This window comes from Notamacropus eugenii, chromosome X, assembly GCF_028372415.1.
Source record: "Notamacropus eugenii isolate mMacEug1 chromosome X, mMacEug1.pri_v2, whole genome shotgun sequence".
Taxonomy (NCBI): Eukaryota; Metazoa; Chordata; class Mammalia; order Diprotodontia; family Macropodidae; genus Notamacropus; species Notamacropus eugenii.
The window spans coordinates 74223958-74241945 of NC_092879.1; the positions used below are offsets into that span (position 1 = coordinate 74223958).

The 17988-nt window shown below is 49.2% G+C and overlaps 1 protein-coding gene across 3 annotated transcripts in view; it reads right to left on the reverse strand.

Moving 5' to 3' along the window:
- Positions 1–8920, reverse strand: part of NEXMIF (neurite extension and migration factor) — a 191605-nt gene extending 182685 nt beyond the window's left edge. For all 3 annotated transcript variants that reach the window (XM_072626966.1, XM_072626965.1, XM_072626964.1), the window contains exons 1-3: positions 8744–8920; positions 3805–3989; positions 3614–3680 (exon numbers count right to left, since the gene is read on the reverse strand). The gene's annotated coding sequence lies outside the window, so the exon portion shown is untranslated. The remainder of the gene's footprint in view (positions 1–3613; positions 3681–3804; positions 3990–8743) is intronic.
- Positions 8921–17988: the final 9068 nt, after the last annotated feature.

Sequence of the window (17988 nt, forward strand, 5' to 3'; positions counted from 1 at the left end):
TTACACTCCAAAGCACTGTGGATACATCGGTTCATTCACAAAGCTTGAAGTTATGGAACAGTGGCATCTGAGCCAAAAGGCCTGGGTTCAAGGCCCAGTTCCAGTACTTTGCTGGTTATCTCAGCCTTCACGTGCTAGCTAAATGTGAGCGGCTCTGACTATTCCCACATATGCTCAGGGAGTGGCGACATCTCAGGAATTTGTCCCAGTTATTCAGCAACTAAAGGCAGGAGGAGACATCTGGTTCAGACCCAGGTAAGCCAGAGACTGTGTCCCTGGGCTAAGGCCCTGCAGGCTAATTAATCACAAGCAAGTTGAGAAGAAAATAGCAGCTGTGAGAAAGTGAAAAAGCTTCATGAAAGAACTTTCTTCTCCCCTAAGAACAGTAGATATAGACCAATGGGTCAGGTTCCAAAAATCCTTATTCTCCCAGAATTACAGACACAACAAAACTCCCAGCTTCCTAGACACAGACCTTAATTTGCAGGTTCCAAGAGAGACACATCTACTCTTAAAGACAACTGTGGATGAGATCCTAACACCCGGCACAAGGAGGTGCCCAGGCTGTCAAAACTGTGGAACCCATATGTTGATTCAACATTAGCTGGTATCAGGATACGGCTGGTACTGATTCTTCCAAGTTAATACCTATGTGGGAAGAATTGGCTTATGAAACCCTGTCCCATTTGTCTTGCTTTGATTTCCCCACCTCCCAGTCCCAATTCATCACCCGTGTGCTTGCACATCTTAAGCATGGTGTGCCTGACAGCTTCCTCTGACAGTGATATTTCCTGGAAGAGAATAGCAGTGTCAGCGAATATCTAAGACCAAGACATTCAGGTTACTGCACCACACACCTGCAGAAAGACATGCTCAAGTTTCCATTTTTAAACAGCAATCTTCAGTTATTCATGTGTCGATATCAGTGGTATGGAATGACCCCCGAGAAAAATATTTAAGACTAACTTACATCTCCCACCCAGCAAACGCAGGGACCATCTCTTTTCTTCCCAATGGTAGCAGGTGAAGCCTGAGGAAATGTAAACTCCTTATACTATCAAACCAAACGTAATTAGGAAGGCAAATTGGGGTAGGGGTGTAGGAGCAGAAGTTTTTCTAATCTGAAAAGAAAAAGTCATTTGAATTCTTTTGGATTTTATCAGTTCTTTTCCGTAGTACCAGAACAAGGGAGAAAAAGGTTACGAGGACCTCAGGTAGAGTGGAAAGGACAAGGGTTTAGAGTCAAAGGGCCTGAACTCAAACCCCAGCCCTGTTGCTTATATGACCCTGGAGAACTCACTATCAGTCTCTGTGTAGTAGTTTCCCCAATTGTCAAACGTCATGGTTATTCGTCCTTGGTTTTCAAAGATGTCTTTGACAATGATGTCTTGAGTCTCGAGTAAATGGGATTTAAGTGAGGCAGAGTTGCTATACTAGATAATTCAAGGTTCCTTTCAATTCTAACATTCTATGAATAAAACGTTAGAAAACATAAGCTTAGGGTGGAGAGGGGGAGCAGAAAGAAATGAAAAAGAACCCAACTGTTGGTCGTGTGGGGACCCTCCTGAATGAACCAGATGTCCTGATGCCAGCCAACAGACCTCCTAGAGGGCAGAGGTCCCTTGCCCTTCCCCTCCAACAAGCAGGAGGAGTCTAACAAATGGAGGCTGACCTGGAGTTGGACCAACCTTCACTTAAAAGAGACAGCAAAACCTTTGGCATTTTCTGAGTTTGACCCTGGGTGCTTGGACCACACTGTCCACACACTGTAGATGGATAAAGACTGTTTCCAAAATCCTAGGAACTCATTTGTAATACTGGTTGGTGACTGAATATGGCCTAGCTACCTCAGTTTCCATACCTATAAAATAAGGGTATATAGATATACCTATAAAATAGATGATCTCCAAGGTCCCTTACAGGTCTAACATTGGGTGATTCTGTGACTAGAAAGTACATTGAGAGGTCATTTTGTCCATCCCTCTCCCTCCAAGCAGGGTTATATACCAAACAGTTCTGCCTTTTTTGCTACAAGTCCAGAGAAGGAGCTCATTCACCTATCTCTAGAATCGATTCTGGTACTTCACAATCACAAGATTCAGGAAAGCCTCAGTTTTCTCATATGTAAAATGGAGATAATAATATCCACACTATATAATTCAGAGGACTTTGTGAGGAAAGCACTATGAAAACCTAAAAAAGAAATCTAGAAATTGGAATGATTACTATCACTACCCTCATATCCCAGTGGAAATATAAACACTTGTTTCCCCTTCATTCCATCCAGTCCTTCCCCTTCTGTCTCTATCCCTCAACACTGAGGAGACAGTGAGTTCATAAAGTCATAGCTTTAGAAGGCCCCTCTGAGAGATCAGTTACTCCAATTCCTCATTTAAGAAATGGGGAATCTGAAGCATAGATAACAAAAATGGCTTTCCTAAGGTAGCTCCCATGAGAAGTAAATCATATAGGATTTGAAGCCATAAGGTGGAATTCCCAAATCTGGTGCTCCTCCCACCAAACTATGAACCTTGTAGCTAGTGAATCAATGCCTGAGCCATTTCCCAACCCCCAAGAGCATTTCTGATCTTGCTTTGCTCTGTATGACAACTTGGCCACAAACGGTGAGACCCCACTGGGGTGTCCTCCTCTCCCCAGTTCTGCAATCCTAATAGAAGTACCTCCACACAAGTCCCACAAGAGAAAACACTGGGCTGGATTTAAAGTTGCCTTCCAGAGGTCCAAGGAATGGCAGAAAAATAAGGGCAGTCACTGGGCAGATCCTGCCAACTGTGCTCCCTGTGTTGACTGGCCTTTGTCATGAAGGAGGGGTCTGTGGGGAGGGAGCCGCTGGAAAGTGACAACAGCACAATAAAGGAAAAAACATAGTCCAAACATTCTTACCATGAAACAAAAAAGTTCTCTTAAATGTGTGACCTCTAACCACCTTCACTTAACCACTGGCTTCCGAGAGGCTTGAAACATTTGAAGAATTACAGGATCATGGATTTTTAGCTAGAAGGGACCTCAAAGGTCATTTAATCCAACCGCCTCAGTTTGCAGATGAGGAGACTGAGGCCTGGGGAGGGGAACGGACTTAGCCCTGGTCACAGAGGTAGCAAGTGGCAGGAGTGGTATTTGAACCCAGGTTCTCTGAGTCCAAATCCACAGGTCATTCCATGGTAAAAAACCTCCAACGGAGGCAATAACATCATGTCCAAGGCATATGTAAGTAAAGGGTAGAAAACTGCCCAGAGCCGGTGAGGAAGGAACCTGACTCAAGGCTGAGGGACGGAGCAGATGACCTCTAGGCCTGTTTCTTCAGCAGGAAAATGGAGTCAACAGTTGTATGGGAAGAAAAATATTACACAAACTTTACGATGCTATGGAAATGTGATGTACTTCTTGTCATCGCCACTTTTTGTGTTCTGCATCCATTTCCTCACCGGTAAAACGGGAACAATCATTCTTGCATTCTTGTCAGGAGGGAAATCAATTTGAAAACCTCCATTATGACAGAGGTGAGTATTGCCATGGCTATAACTTCAAACACTAAGTTTTTGTAGTGCCAACACAAGGTAAAGGGGAAAAGAAAAGGGAGCTTGGTACTTACTTGGTCCCAAACACTTCAGTGCCTTCTCCAGTGGAAAGAGAGAAAGATGGCAGGTCAGAGCTCTGGGCTACAGAAAAGAGACACCAAAGGAAGAGCAAGGTTACTACTGAGGCAAGGGTCCAAACTGTGGGCAGGTAATAGGAAAGAAAGAGAATATGCTGCAGAAGTATGGCCAAAGGGACCCTCCTCACCTGCAGGTAGGCTCCTTGAAGGCCACAGAGAGACCACTCAGAGCACAAGTGGGGCTTGGGCCTTTGGTATCAAGAACTCTTCTCTTCACAGTCACAAGTCCTAGGTTGGAGTCCTGCTTCTTCCACCTCCTGGTTGTGTGACCTTGGGCAAGTCACTTCCTCTCCCTGAGATTCAGGTGCCTTGCCTGTAAAATGAGGGAATCAGACAGCAATATGTTGGAGTGGAAAGAGGACTAAATTTGGGATCAGAGGTTCTGGGCTCGAAGCCTAGCTATGCTACACTGTGAGACCTGGGATAAATTAGGGCCTATCTCTACTCCTTAGCTCCCACATCTGTAAAATGAAGAAAGCGAGTTAGATGACATAAGGTTCCTTCCTATGACCTATGACTTTAAGAGTAAAGTCACATGGGTTTTAATGCTAGGGGGTGGGGGGAGGTGGCGGCAGTGCTCAGGGAAGGGGGCTCAGAAAAACATTATCTTCTGCCTAAAAAGAACAAGAAAGAGGGGCCTGGGCAGGGTGGCAGGGCAAGTCCAGGATGCAGGAACCAGCTTGATTGGAAAGCACCCCCCATCCCCTACCTCCACCCCCACAACGGCAGATCTCCAAGCATTGAGCTGTTGGGCAAATTTTCAGAGAGGACCAAAAAAAAAAAAAAAAAAGGGACAAAAATGGGCAGGGCCCACATTTCTGAATATCTGAAGCTTCAGGGAATAAGGCAAACTGGTGCAGTGAGGCAGCCCTGTCTTCCCCTTCCCCACCCCAGGCCCTAATTCAGCCCTGCTGTGACTGTCTTTGCCTGAAGCTGGGTATGAGAGGTGAACAAGACTGTATCAGAGTCCAGGGCCAACCAGGACCTACTCCCTCTCCTCCGTTGGGGAAAAATCGTTATCTCCCAGCCCTACCATAATACAGGACCACTATCATACAGCAAATCCTCCCACCAGACCTAATGTCACTTAATTAATTCATGGAAAACAAAAGAGATCAGGGGCTTTTCGGGCTGGAAGGGAAGGCAATTGTGAGATTATCTACTCCAACTCCGTCATTTTACAGAAGGGGAAACTAAGGACCAGAGGGAGAAGTGACCCGCGCAAGACCCCATAGCTAGTAAACTGTAGAGCTGGGATTTGAAAGCAGGGACCAAGAGTTCGAGATTGGGAGTCAAAAAACTAGAGTAGGAGTCCCAGTTTTGACACTGTGACACCTTTAGGCTCAGTTTCCTTCTCTGAAAAACAAGGGCTTGGACTAGATGTTCTCTAGGGGTGTCCAGCTCTAAACTTGTTTCTTTGGGGGGGGGCGCGATTCTTTGCACCATCCCGGAGTACCTCTTGGTGTTAGTATTATTAATAGTTTTATTTCATAATGTTTTATTTTATTTTATAATGTTTCACACAATTATTTCATAATGTTTTAATCTAAAATAAAATAATGCATCATCAGCCCGAGGAGCCCACTAATGACCCTCTCTTGAAGCCTCTCGATGGTTTGGAGGGGACCCTGGGCTCTTGAAAGTGAAGCCAGGCAAGTACTAACAGGTTCACTAAGACTGTCTGCCAGGCGAGGCTGGGCTGAGCTCAGTGAGGACAGAGGCTTAGCAACAGAAGGTCAGCCACAGGGTGATAAATGTTTTCAGCTGCAGCAACTCCCAAGTGCGAAGGGGCTTAGATGTGTGTATCAGTGGAGGGAGCACCTAGGGCAGGGAAACCGTGGGCCCTGGAAGCCTTGAAATATCAGCCCCAAGAGGTGACATTCCTATCTAACCTTAACCTCCATGGTCACATTTGGCACCCACGACTGCCCTGGAAGTGCAAGCAGTAGTATTCCGCTTTTTTACAGATGGGGAAACTGAGGTTCAGAACGGGGAAATGCCTTGCCCAAGGTAACGTGGCTACTAAGTGGCAAAGCCTGTCCTTGGGGACTTGAATCCAGATGTCCTGGCTCCAGACCCGTTAGTCCCCAAGAGGCTTTCCACCCTTATCAGTTTTATGATCTCGCCACCATCCCCACAATACAGGCTTCCTTCCGACTTCACGACTATATGAGTCGAGGGAATTTCGAATCATTAGACTGGGCGCGACACAGAAGCAGAGAGAAAGCTCCCAGTGTTCGGGGTTTGTCTGGCTTTGACGCGAGTCCTGAGCTGGTGAGCATGCTTTTTTTCTCTTTTTTTAATAAAGCGTGGCTGCACCCCAGATTTCTTCAACCGAGCAGGTTGATTTATTTAACAGACTTGATGTATGTCAAAATCCGCCACGTGCTTACATAATTGTTACCCATCTATCAAGGCTCGTTATTTAGTCAAACGTTTGTTTTAAAAGTGTGCTTTTAAATGGCTTTCTCTAGCCGGCTGCACAGTCGTTCTGTGGTTCATTTTAATTATATTCTGACAATGGATATTAGGAGAAGTTCACTTAAATCATTTCCTCCTGGTGCCGTCTCTTCCCCGATCCAAATCGGTCCCTTTTTCTCTATAGTAATATTTCCTGGTTTAATTTTAGCAGGCAAAAAAAATAAAGATCGAGGGAGAAACGGGGAGATCTGCGGACAATGCCCTTTCTCGCACATTTTAACATCCTGGTCTCAGCCGAACAGCAGGTACCCAATACACAGCTAAACCCACACATCAGAATATTGACAGCTGCAAGATAACCTGACAAAATGACCAGAAAAGAGGAGTCGGGGGGAGGGGGAGAAAGAAGCGCTAGGGGGGCTAAAGTCAGACAGACCTAGAATGTCACGGTTGGAAAGGACCGTAGACATCATCTCTCCCGACTCCCTCGTTTTACAAATAAGCAGGAAGGCAGAAGAAGTAGGTCCGATTCAACGATTTCAGATATTTGGTAGATTCCTACCCCACTCCCTCCTCTCCCCCATTCCCTCCCCGCCCCCCACTGCTGCTTAATCTGAACTGGTGGGAAAAGGAATGTCTATCCCACCGCTAGTATTCATGCAATCAATCTCCTTCCTCTGGGAGGTCAGACTGCAGATCTCACTTTCAAGACGCCAGACTGTGGAACCTGTAGCCCGGTCTAACCAGTTAAGCCATTGCGAACATTGCAATTGCTAAGCAAGAGGGATCGGTTCTCAACCCGGTCGGCTTGGGGGGCCAAGTCTGGGGGCCAAGAAGAGGATGGGGTGTGAGGAGAGGGAAGTGAAGGAAAAACGCATACACAGGTCAAACCTCAAACTTAGTCAGCAAATCCTTTTTTTTGTTATCACTGTTGGGTAAATGTCCAAGGTTTCCAAAAAATCGGACATTGTAATACAGATGTCCGGGCCCAAATTTAAATTGCTCAGTAGACAGATGGCTAATTATATTCCCAGCCGCATTTTTCTCTGGGATAGAGTTTCAGACAGTCAGCCAGTTTTATTTGATTAGCCAGTTTCCCAGTTAATATGTAAAATGACAGTTCATTAGGACTTTTCTGTTCCCTTCTAAAAATACCTTTTAAAGAAGGGAAAATTCTTCCCAAGCCATGAAACGTCATGGCGGTAAATAAAACCCCAGGCATATGTTCGCCAGCGTGGAAAGCAGGGACGAGAGAGAGAGAGAGAGAGAGAGAGAGAGAGAGAGAGAGAGAGAGAGAGAGAGAGAGAGAGAGAGAGAGAGATGAGTGGGGTGAGAGCTGGGTGCAAGGGCGTCGGGCCGCCGGGCGGTCCGGATGCAGAAGCCGCCCCCGCTGCCACCGCCCTGGCCCAGTGTGTGCCTGCAGCCCCCCTCGGCTAGCTCCTCCTGTACCCTCCACCAAAGAACAGCAAGAGAAATCCAAGTTCCGAGTCAAAGTGCAGGGAACGCCATATTTATAACACCCCCCACCCCCACCAGACCACGCAAGAAAAAAAAAATAGTGTCTCAGCACAGACGCCCCGCAACGAACACTAAGCAAGAGGCCTGAGAGCTAAAGATGCGGCGGGGAGGGGGGATCCAAATACCCCTTAAAGCAGCCGACGCTGCAATCGGACCAATGGGTGGGTGGTGGGTTGTTGGTGTTGTTTGCGGGGGGGGGAGGGGAAGGGATGGAGGGGGGTTCTGGGATCCCGGGCAGCTTCCCGGGGGGACCGGCAGCCCACAAGCAGGCAGATGCAGTCACGCTGCAAGCGCTGGATTCCACAGCACAGCGGCGGCAGCAAGCGGCCAGCCCTGCGCGCCCGCCCGCCCACCATACCCGCACTCACGGGCAGCGGCCCCCCGGGGCTGTGCGGGGCGGCGCCGGACCGCAAGCCTGGCTCAGCTTGCGCGGAACCGGACCCCTGCCAATTGTCACGACGGATGGCCGATGCCGGAGGGGAGGGCGGCTGGGGATGGGGGGGGCGGGGGAAGGAACTGCCGGGCCCCCTCCCCCAGCTCCAGCCCGGACCGAGAGGGATGCGAAAGGCGCGCGCGGCGACGCCGGGCTTCGGGAGCCAGCCTGGTGCCCGCAGCGCAGCAGGCGCGCGCGCGTGTCCGGGTGTCTGTATGTGTGCCTGCGTGTGCGTGGCCGTGTGGATGTGCCGGCCCGTGTGGCCGTGGCCGTGTATCCGGGGGAGTGTGTGTGAGTGTGTGTGAGTGTGAGTGAGTGTGTGCGTGCGCGCGCGCGCGGCTCCTGCGGCCCCCAGCCCTTCCCCTCCCCCTCCCGGGCCAGGCAGGCGGCTGAAAGCGAACGGGGCCTTTCCGAGATCGCAACGCCTGGGAGGGCGAGCGCGGGGCTCGGTGCCCGCGGCGGCCGGGCTGGGGCTCCGGCTTCGACTCCGGCGCCCGCGCCCGCGCCCGCTCCCGCGCCCGCGCCCGCCCTCGCTCCCGCTCCCACACGCCCTGCTGCCAGCCTTCGCCGCCTGCCTCCTCCAGCTGCATGCAGCAGCGGCGGTGGCACCCGCACCCCCCGCCCCCGCCGCCGCCGCCCGGGGCCGGGCAGGGCAGGGCAGGGCCCCGGCATTGGATGGCATCCAGGCCACTTACCTCTCAGGCTGGTTCCGGAGGCCGAGGGAGGCGCGGCGCGGCGAGGCGAGCCGAGCTCTGGGGCCCAGCGGGGCTGCAGGCGCCGACTGCAGTCAGGGGGCTGCCGCCGCCGCCGCCGCTACTGCTGCTCCATGCGCCTGGACCGCCAGGTGGACGCGCCTCCTCTCCTCCCCTCGCTCCCCCCTCCCTCCTGCTCTGGGGGGTGGTGCCGGTGCCGCCGCTGCGGACCCAGTCCGCGCCGCCGCCGCCGCCGCCGCCGCCGCTGCTGCTGCCGCCGCCGCTGCTGCTGCTACTGTTGCGGCTGCTGCTGCTACTGTTGCCGCTGCCGCCGCTACTGTTGCCGCTGCCGCCGCCGCCGCGAGTCCTGCGGTCCGTGCCCCGCACGCGCCACCGCCCCGAACCCCGGGCGCCTAGCACGCGGACAGCGCGCGCGGCGCAGAGAGCCCGCTCGGGGCGGCGACGGCCCTCCGAGGGGGGGAAGGAGGGAGGGAGGGAGGACCACAACGACAACGAGCAGGAGCTGGAGGAGGAGGGCGGCTGCCGCTGCTGCTGCTGCTGCTGCTGCCGCTGCTGCTGCTGCCGCCGCTGCTGCTGCCGCCGCTGCTCCTGCCGCCGCTGCTCCTGCTCCTGTTGCCGTCGCTGCCGCTGCTGCTGCTGCTGCCGCCTTCCCCTCCCGGGTTCTCCCTTTGGCTTTCTCCTCCTCCCTCCTCCCTCTCCTCCTCCTCCTTCTCTCCTTGCCTTGCTCCTCCTTCTCTTCCTCTCCCTCCTCCTCCTCCTCACCCCGCTGCTGCTACTGTGGCTGCCCCTGAGCCTCTGCTGCTGCTGCCTCCCCTCCTTCCCCAGGGTTGCTTTTTCCCATTCAAAAAGGTGCCCAGACCTGGGTGCTTATTGCCCCTGCCATTGTTTGCTCCATTGACACCACCAGGGCCGGACTTACTGCCCCCACCCTTCCCCCCTGCACTCCCCCCCCACCCCGTCTCTCTCTGTTTCTCTGTTTCTCTCTCAGCTTCCCCTACAACCACCTTTTCTTCCCACCCCACCCCCCTTTTGGGCGCCCGGGAGCGCGCACCGCGCGGCCACCTGTCATAAAAGGCGCGCACCCCCCAAAAAACTGTCCTCCCCCCGCCTTGAGTTTGCTCCTGGTCTCGTCCCCTTTCCCTGGCAGGTGTGTGCCCACGTTCCGGGTTGCAGAAAGGAGCTTCTCTGAAGTTTGGGAAGGAATAAGACCGCCATAGCTAGTTCCCCTCAGCACCTTCCCACCCATGCCTTCACCTTTTGGCCACCCAGCCACTTACCCTCCCTAACAGAGTTCAGAACTCAGGGGGTTGAGAAGTTAGAAACAAGGGTTGGGTGAAGGGAGCGTTATCCTGCAAAAAGGGGAGAAGAGAGTGGTGGGAGCTTACAGATGATGGCATTCAGGACTACAAAGGTCCTAGGAGCATAAGGTTTGACAGCTCAAGTCCAAACCCCTCTTTCTACAGAAGAGGAAACTGAGGCCCAGAGAGGTAAGGTCAACACAAGTCATCAATAGGCCCACGATTCCAACACAGGTTATTGGACTCCAAATTAATGGTACTTTCCTCTGTGCCAACCGCCTCTATGTAGAAGGACTTTTAAATACACCCTAGCTACATTTTTCAGGGGTCTTTGTGCCGAGGTCTTACCCTGTGTAGCACCATTCCATACCCTACCCTACCCCCTGTCTTAGGGCCAATTCCCAGAAAGTTTCTTGGAGAGTTGAGCTGATAAGAAACTAAATTTAGAGTTTCTGGGTTCCTAGGTGTTAAGCTGCTGCCTGCCTCCACCACTGCCCCTTCCCAACAAATCAGACCTAGTGCCCGCAGCAGCAGCTTACCTAAGAGAGGAAGGAAAACAAACGAGCAAAAAGAGTGTCTCCCACCCTCATAAGAGACAGTTTTTCTTCTGTCCCTCAACTCTGCCATTGCAATCACAGCCCCATTCTCCAACTGGGGGTCCTCAAGTACTGGACTCCAGGGAGTCCAGAAGACCTGAGTTCTAATTGGGACTCTTAGGAACTGTGCCATCTTGAACAAGTGTCTTCCTCCCCTGAGCCTCAATTTCCCCATTTATAAACTGAGGGGGATTGGTTGAATTAAATAACTTTGAAGGTCCCTTTGAATTCTAACATTCTATGTTCTAATATCCCTTTCCACCTCAGCATTCTGTATATGTACAGCTCTCTGGTCTTCCAGGCGCTGCTACACACACACCCCCTACCCCACCCTTTGTCAACAGGCCATGCTTGGAACAGAGGGTCACTTTATGTCCTGCTACCCCCTGGCCAGCCAACCACTCACACCTTTGCCACACAGTCTGGGAGGCAAAAGTTTGAGACAGAGGTCTGCTGTACTTTGCTCACAGTCCAAATGCTCTTTGCATTTGTCTCTGCCCTCCACAACCAAGAGAGTCTTGTCTGCTTGCACCATAGACCCTTCTGTGAACCCTTGGGTAGGGCTTGGATAATAACAACTCTACATTTCTACTCCAACTCACATTTGTACAAGGCTTGTACAACTCTACAAGGGCTTTCTTCACAATAGCCCTGTAGAGACCACAGAGGCCATCTATTCCAACTTGCTCATTTTACAGATGAGGAAACTGAGACCCAGGGAAGTTCGTGGCTTGCCCAAGGTCACACAGTAAGTGGCAGAGCTAGGATTTGAACCTGAGTCCTCTGACTCCAAATAGAACCTCATCCAATCCAGGGCTTCTTAAACGTTTTCCATTCCCCACCCCTTTAGCGCTTCTTAAACTGTACATCCACCCCACGTGGGTTTAAGAAGTGCTGATTTTAGCCCACCCTCTCATTTTTGAGGCCTAAAGAGATTCCATGGCTTGCGACTGACACAATAGAACCAGAACATGACTCCAGCTCCACTGAGTTTTCCACTACCCCAGCATTACCTTCCTGGGGGAGCTGTTCATCCCCCATTTTATCGATGAGGAAACAAATGCTATAAGTGACTTGCCCAAGGCCACACAGTAAATATTGCCTGAGTCACGATGTAAAGCCAGTCCTTCTAACTCCAGATCCATGCACCAAGCTCCCTTGGATGAACTAATCTCTGGTATGGAAACTTCATTATAACACCCTTTGCCCTAGCTTAGAATTGGGTATAAGGCAAGTCTTCCTCGGCTGGTACTCACTGAGGGCAAGTAACTCTTTCTTGAGTGGCTGTCTCACCCCCAGGACAGCAGTCCATCAAACTTCAGTGTATAAAAGGGTCACGTTGGGGAAACTGGCCCCAACTGGCTACGAAATGACCAGAGCAACACTAACCACTCCAATTCTCTAGGGCTCTGAGGTTAGTGACACATCTGGAGGCGGGAGGGATCTAAGGGTAAGTCTGAAGGGCAGTACGAAGACTCTCTAGGTTCTAGTCCCAGTTCTTCCAACAACATACCAAGTGATAATCACAGAAACTCCTTGAAATCAATTTCCCCATCTAGAAAATAATTTCCTCTTCCCCAGTGTGCTTTACACAGAATATGAGAGGACTAAAGAGTTTGTGTTTATAACACATTGGTATAGCACAAAGACCACAGGGCTGGGAATCTGACGGCCTGGGTTCAAATCCTGACTGTGGCTGCTTGTTAGGTCTCTCTTTACTCCTATAAAATGAAAAGATTATATTAAATGATCCAAATCCCATTCCGGATCTAATGCCTAGTAATTCTCTGGGAAGGGCAGTACCTGGTCAATGAACCCTGATCCCTTTCCCTGCACCTGCCTTTACATCTCCTCTACTCAACAGAATATTAGTAAGCTCACTCCTCTGTTGACTGACACATGTAATTTCCATTCAATTCAACAATTGCTTACTATGCCCTGGGCACTGTTCTAGATGCTCTGGATAGAAAGACGAAAGTGATGACAGTCCCTGGCATCACGGAGCTTATATTCATTCAACTAAGGGGAGACAATTTGGTCGTAGATAAGTAAACATAAGATGTGTACACAGGAAGCGCTCTGTGATCTGGGATTTCGATGATTCCCAATTCAGTACTTTTTCTGCTAAAGAAAATGTGATACAAACAACATCTTTTCTTTCTCCCCCCCATCCCAACCCAAGCTCTTTCCACTTACCCGTGCTCTGAGCCCCTTGTTGCCCGTTGGCTTCTGGGTTCATGCTCCACCTGACTCCAAGATGGAGAAAGGAAGGGAAATAAAAAATATCATTATTGCAGGGTCATGCACACCAGTCTTACAATGTATGATATTGCCATATTATTATGCATATAATGCACCATTATACAATTGTGCCTGTAGAATATAGAACAATGCTAATACCTGGCTCAGGTTTGAAGGCCCTTTTTTCTGAATAATGAAGCAGAATAGTCCAAAGAAAGTCATGGGGGCTGTGATGGAGAGGCCAATGGATGGAATCCCCATGTGCCAATCTTTCTTTGTTTGGGGTCAGTAGCCAGCATGGTGGTGGTGGGGGTGCTATTAAAGAGCAGGGCAAGAGAGAACCTTGGGCCAAGTTCAACTGTTTTGCAGAGCCGAGAGAGAGGTAGTTTCATTTCTTCTCTCCCTTCTCTCCTGCTCCCCCTTCCTCCACACACAGCAGCAACCCTAAGAGAGCCAAGAATTCTTCATTCAGCAAATATTTACTGAGCACCAGCAATGTGTGTAACCCCAAGCTGGGCTACATTTGGGGGATGTAAGGAAAGCTCCTTGCCCTCCGGGAGCTCACAAGCTAGTTGGGGAATCAGGACACTTGTGAAAAAAGACCTAATAATACAGGAGAGCACATACCAAGGCCAAAATACACAGTGGCAGCGTAGAAAAGAATTGATTTGGGGTCCCAGAATCCCAGATTTGAAAGGGACCTTAGTGGCCATCTAGTTCAACCATTTCTAAACCCTCCTTCCCAACCCTTGCTTCTAGTTCTGCCCTCCAGGGACAAGAAGAATGAATCAAATCCCTCTTTCCACAAGACAGCTCTTCAAAGATTTAGAGTTATTAAATCCCTCCCAAGTCTTCTCCAGGTTCAATGCCCCAAGTTTCTTCAACTAATCCCCATGTGCACAAACTTGAGACCCTTCCCCTTCTTGGTTACCCTCCTTAGGATGTTCTCTCCAGCTTATCAATGTACCTCCTAAGATGAACAGAGCACATTATTCTAGCTGGGGCTCTAAATCCCATAATCTGGAGGACAGAGAAGTAAAAGATCACTGGACTCTGGTGGTCCAGGAAGTTTCTCGAAGGACTTTTTTATGATTCATTTGTTTTTAAGTGTTTTTTCTTACTTGCTATTGATGGCTTCATTTCTGAATATATCCTTCGCCCTGCCTTATCCAGCAAGCCTTTACTTCTCAAAAAGATTTAAAAAGAAAAAATGCAGTTCGGCAAAACTAACCAACTGGGTCTCGTAGTATATGCAATGTTCCTTTCCTTATGCATCAGTTGAGCATGTCTTGTGTGCAAATCACAGTTCTGGGCACAGAGGGAGACACACAGCTTAGAAGACACAGTCTCTGACAATGAGCTTATACAACAGTAGGTGAAAAGTCCAGTAAAGAGGTGGAGAATGTTCTGTGAGATCCAAGGAGGAAGGTCATTGTAGCAAAGGGAGAAGGGGAGGCAGGAAGGGGTGGGTTCTGACATGGGTGTTGAAGGATGGGGGGAGGGGGAGGGCATTGAACAAAGGATTGGAGGCATGATGGCATAGAGCATGTCTTGAGGCAGGACAGAGAACTGTCCATTTTGGTTGGAACATAGCATAGGTGGAGTAATATGAGTCAAGGCTGGAAAGGTAGGTGATGGCCAGATTGTGATGGGCAAAGAAATTTCAACTTTACTAGGTGGGCAATAGGTAGGCACTGAAACTTTTTGAGCAGAGGGGTGGCATATGCCTAAGAAAGATTATTCTGGAAGCAACATACCGGACAGATTGAGGGGGGAGCTGGAAATGGAAAGACATGTTAGGAAGCTGACACAATAGTCCAAGGGGGTGAAAATGAAGTTCTGGACTAGGAGGGTGGCAACGGGAAGGGAGAAGAGGAGAGTGGATTTGAGAGAAAATGCAGGGATGGAATTGCCAGAGCCTGGGAACTGATTATACATTTGAGGTGCAGAAGATGAAATAATCACAGTCACCTCAAGTCTTCAATTACGGGGGCAGTGAGTGGTGGTGCCACCTACAGAAACAATAGCATCAGAAGGAGAAAAGATAGAAAGAAAAAAGATGGGTCTTGGATGTGTTGAAATTGATCCAGCAGTGGAGCACCAAATTAGAGATGTCCAGTAGGCAGCTGGACATGTGGATATGGTATTCAGAAGGGAATGTTCAGAACAGAGCTTTGATTCTCACATGCACAGAGGTAAGTAACATTTAGGGTTGGGGGGATAGAGGGAAATTGCCAAAAGAAAGATTGTGGAGAGGGAAAAGAAGCCAGTCAAGGACAGAACCCAAAAGAGCACCCACAGCAAGGAGCTAGGAAGAGGGAGGGCCTGTGAAGAAACCACAAATGGGGTAAGGAATAGCTATAGAAAACTGTGAGCCATTTTCAGTTACTGAGGACCAAAAATGGAGTTTGCAGTGTATGTGAAGCCCACAAGCAAGAAGGTCCAGTCATGAGTGCACACACACGCGCGCGCGCGCACACACACACACACACACACACACACACACACACACACACACACACCACCACCACCACCACCACCACCACCACCACCACCACCATTTCCATCCTGCCTCTACGGCCAGGGCAGAAGAAGGAGGGGCTAGATTTCTTCCCCAATCACTAAAGATCGGTACCATGGACAGAGATGAATAGCCGTTCAAACACTAAGCCCTCAGCCACATCTGGCTGGGTAATAGGACCTCAGATATCTAGTGCCCATCATTTTCATCCTAGTAATAGCTCACATCTATATAGCACATTTAGGTTTGCAAAGTGTTTTCCTGCATGCATATTTGTACAGTGTTGCTACAATATAGTGGAAAAAGCATTAGATTTGTAGTTAGTCTAAATCCTGGCTCTGACTCAATTTTCTTATCTATGAAATGGGAAGGTGATAATACCTACAGACAGGAATAATACAGTCAGGTGAATAGGGTAGGAAGCCTGATGACAAACCCTGATAGACTCAGTCCAACTTTTTCATGACTTGTTAAAGTAAGGCAGCCTAATATGATGGAAAGAGTAGAGGGCTGTGAGTCAGGAGAGCTATGAAAAGTAATGACTTTGGGATCAGAAGTCTGGGATTCAAATGCTGTCTCCACTACTTCCTTACTCTGTGTGATCTTATACAAGTTACTTCACTCCTCAATTTTTTCATCTGCAAAATGATGAGATTGGAGTAGATGACTTCTGAGGTCCCTTCCAACTCTAAATCCATGAGGCTATGATCCAAGTCCTAGTCCATAACTCACTATGTGACCTTGAGCAAGTCATTTTCTCTGTCTGAGCCACCATTTCTTCTTCATTTGTAAATAATAATAATAATAATAATAATATTGGAACTCTACTACCATATTGGAGACTTCACAGAATCTCACAGTAGGAAGGCACCTCAGAGGACATCCAGTTGATCTCTGACAAATGCTTATCTGTTTTCCACAGAAAGACTTCCAATGAGGGGGAAGCCCACAACTTCCTAAGCAGTTCATTCCACTGTGGAATACCTCAGTTGGTTAGTACTGTGGAATATAAAGGAAGGAAGGAGACACTGTCTCTGGTCTCAGTAAAATTATATACCTACATGGGAATAGTGTAAGTGGAAAACACTGGCTTTGGAGTTCGAGGACTTGGGTTCAAATACTGGGTCTGCCACTTGTGTGTCACAGTCATACACTGTTAGCTGTGAAACCTTAGGTAGGTCACTTCACCTCCATGGGAGTCAACTTCCCCCTCATTAAAATAATAGGGTAATCTCTAAGGATGCTTCCAGTCTAGCCACTTTCAGGTTCTATGAACATGTCCCTCTCCCCATGCACCTGTGGGGAAATGGCCATTATCACAATGCTAATGGAAAGTGACATTTCTCTAGCACCTAATAGCTTACAAAGCACTTGCCCCACAACACTCATAAGAGGTAGGAAGGGGGCAAAGATTATGATCCTTATTTTACAGATGAGGAGCTGAGACCTAGAGAAGGGAAGTCACTTACCCAAGATCACATAGCTAGTAAGGAAGTGGCCAATTCAACACTCAAACCCAGGGTTTTTTCCCACTTCACCATACTGCCTCTAGGGGGCAGGAGAGGAGTCTTCCCATGGGGAGGACCTTTGGAGTTGAAGCTGACTCTAAATGCCCTTGGCCACCCATCTGCCACTTCTCCCTGCAAGAGCTAAGGATCTTATCTATATTATCACAATTGCCAGGGGCCCATGGATGAGTGCTCCTAATGGGTGTCTCCAAAGAACAGTGGGTTCTCTTTATGCCTGGCTCAATCAACACATTCATCAAAGGTTTGATGATGCTGGGAAGCCTGCCAGTCTATCCAGGCATCTCTAGGTCACCCTGGCAGGGGCCAATCTCTCTACGTAAGCTACCATTCCAGGGTTGGTATGAACCTACAGAGGACCATCCCCAGAAGAAAAAAAATCACCATTCAAGAAGCATACACTATACATCTCCATAGAAGAATTCAGATAGTCTTAAAGGGGGGAATAAGAAGAGGAGAGGAGAGGGAAAGGAATGAGAGGAAAATGGAAGTCAGTGATATGAGAGAGAGAGAGAGAGAGAGAGAGAGAGAGAGAGAGAGAGAGAGAGAGAGAGAGCGCTGTATCTCCTGAAGCCAGGCTGTGGCTGTCACAGAGGATGGAAAATGACACCCAGTGATCACCATTCCCCTCAATAAATAGGATATATGAGATGCTCACAGGCGTATGCAACTGAAGCTGCACAGGAAAGCACCTAGTCCAACCCCCTCATTTTACAGAAGAGGAAACTGAGACCCAGAGAGAGGAAGGGACTTGTCTAAGGTCACACAGCCAATCAGTAGAAGAGTCAGGGTGGGAACCCAGGTATTCTGACTTCCCTGTTCCACTTCAGATATAGTCTGGGCACACAAGTCACAACTATTAACCTGGAACCTCATTTCCCACCTCTGTGAGAACAATTCCCAAGATAAACATGACATGGGAGCAGAGGATTTTAGAGGTAAAAAGGACCTTAGAAATCATAGACTGGGAGCTATGAGGGATTTTAGAGACCATCAAGTCCAATCCCCTCATTTTACAGAAGAAGACCTGACACCCAAAGAAGCT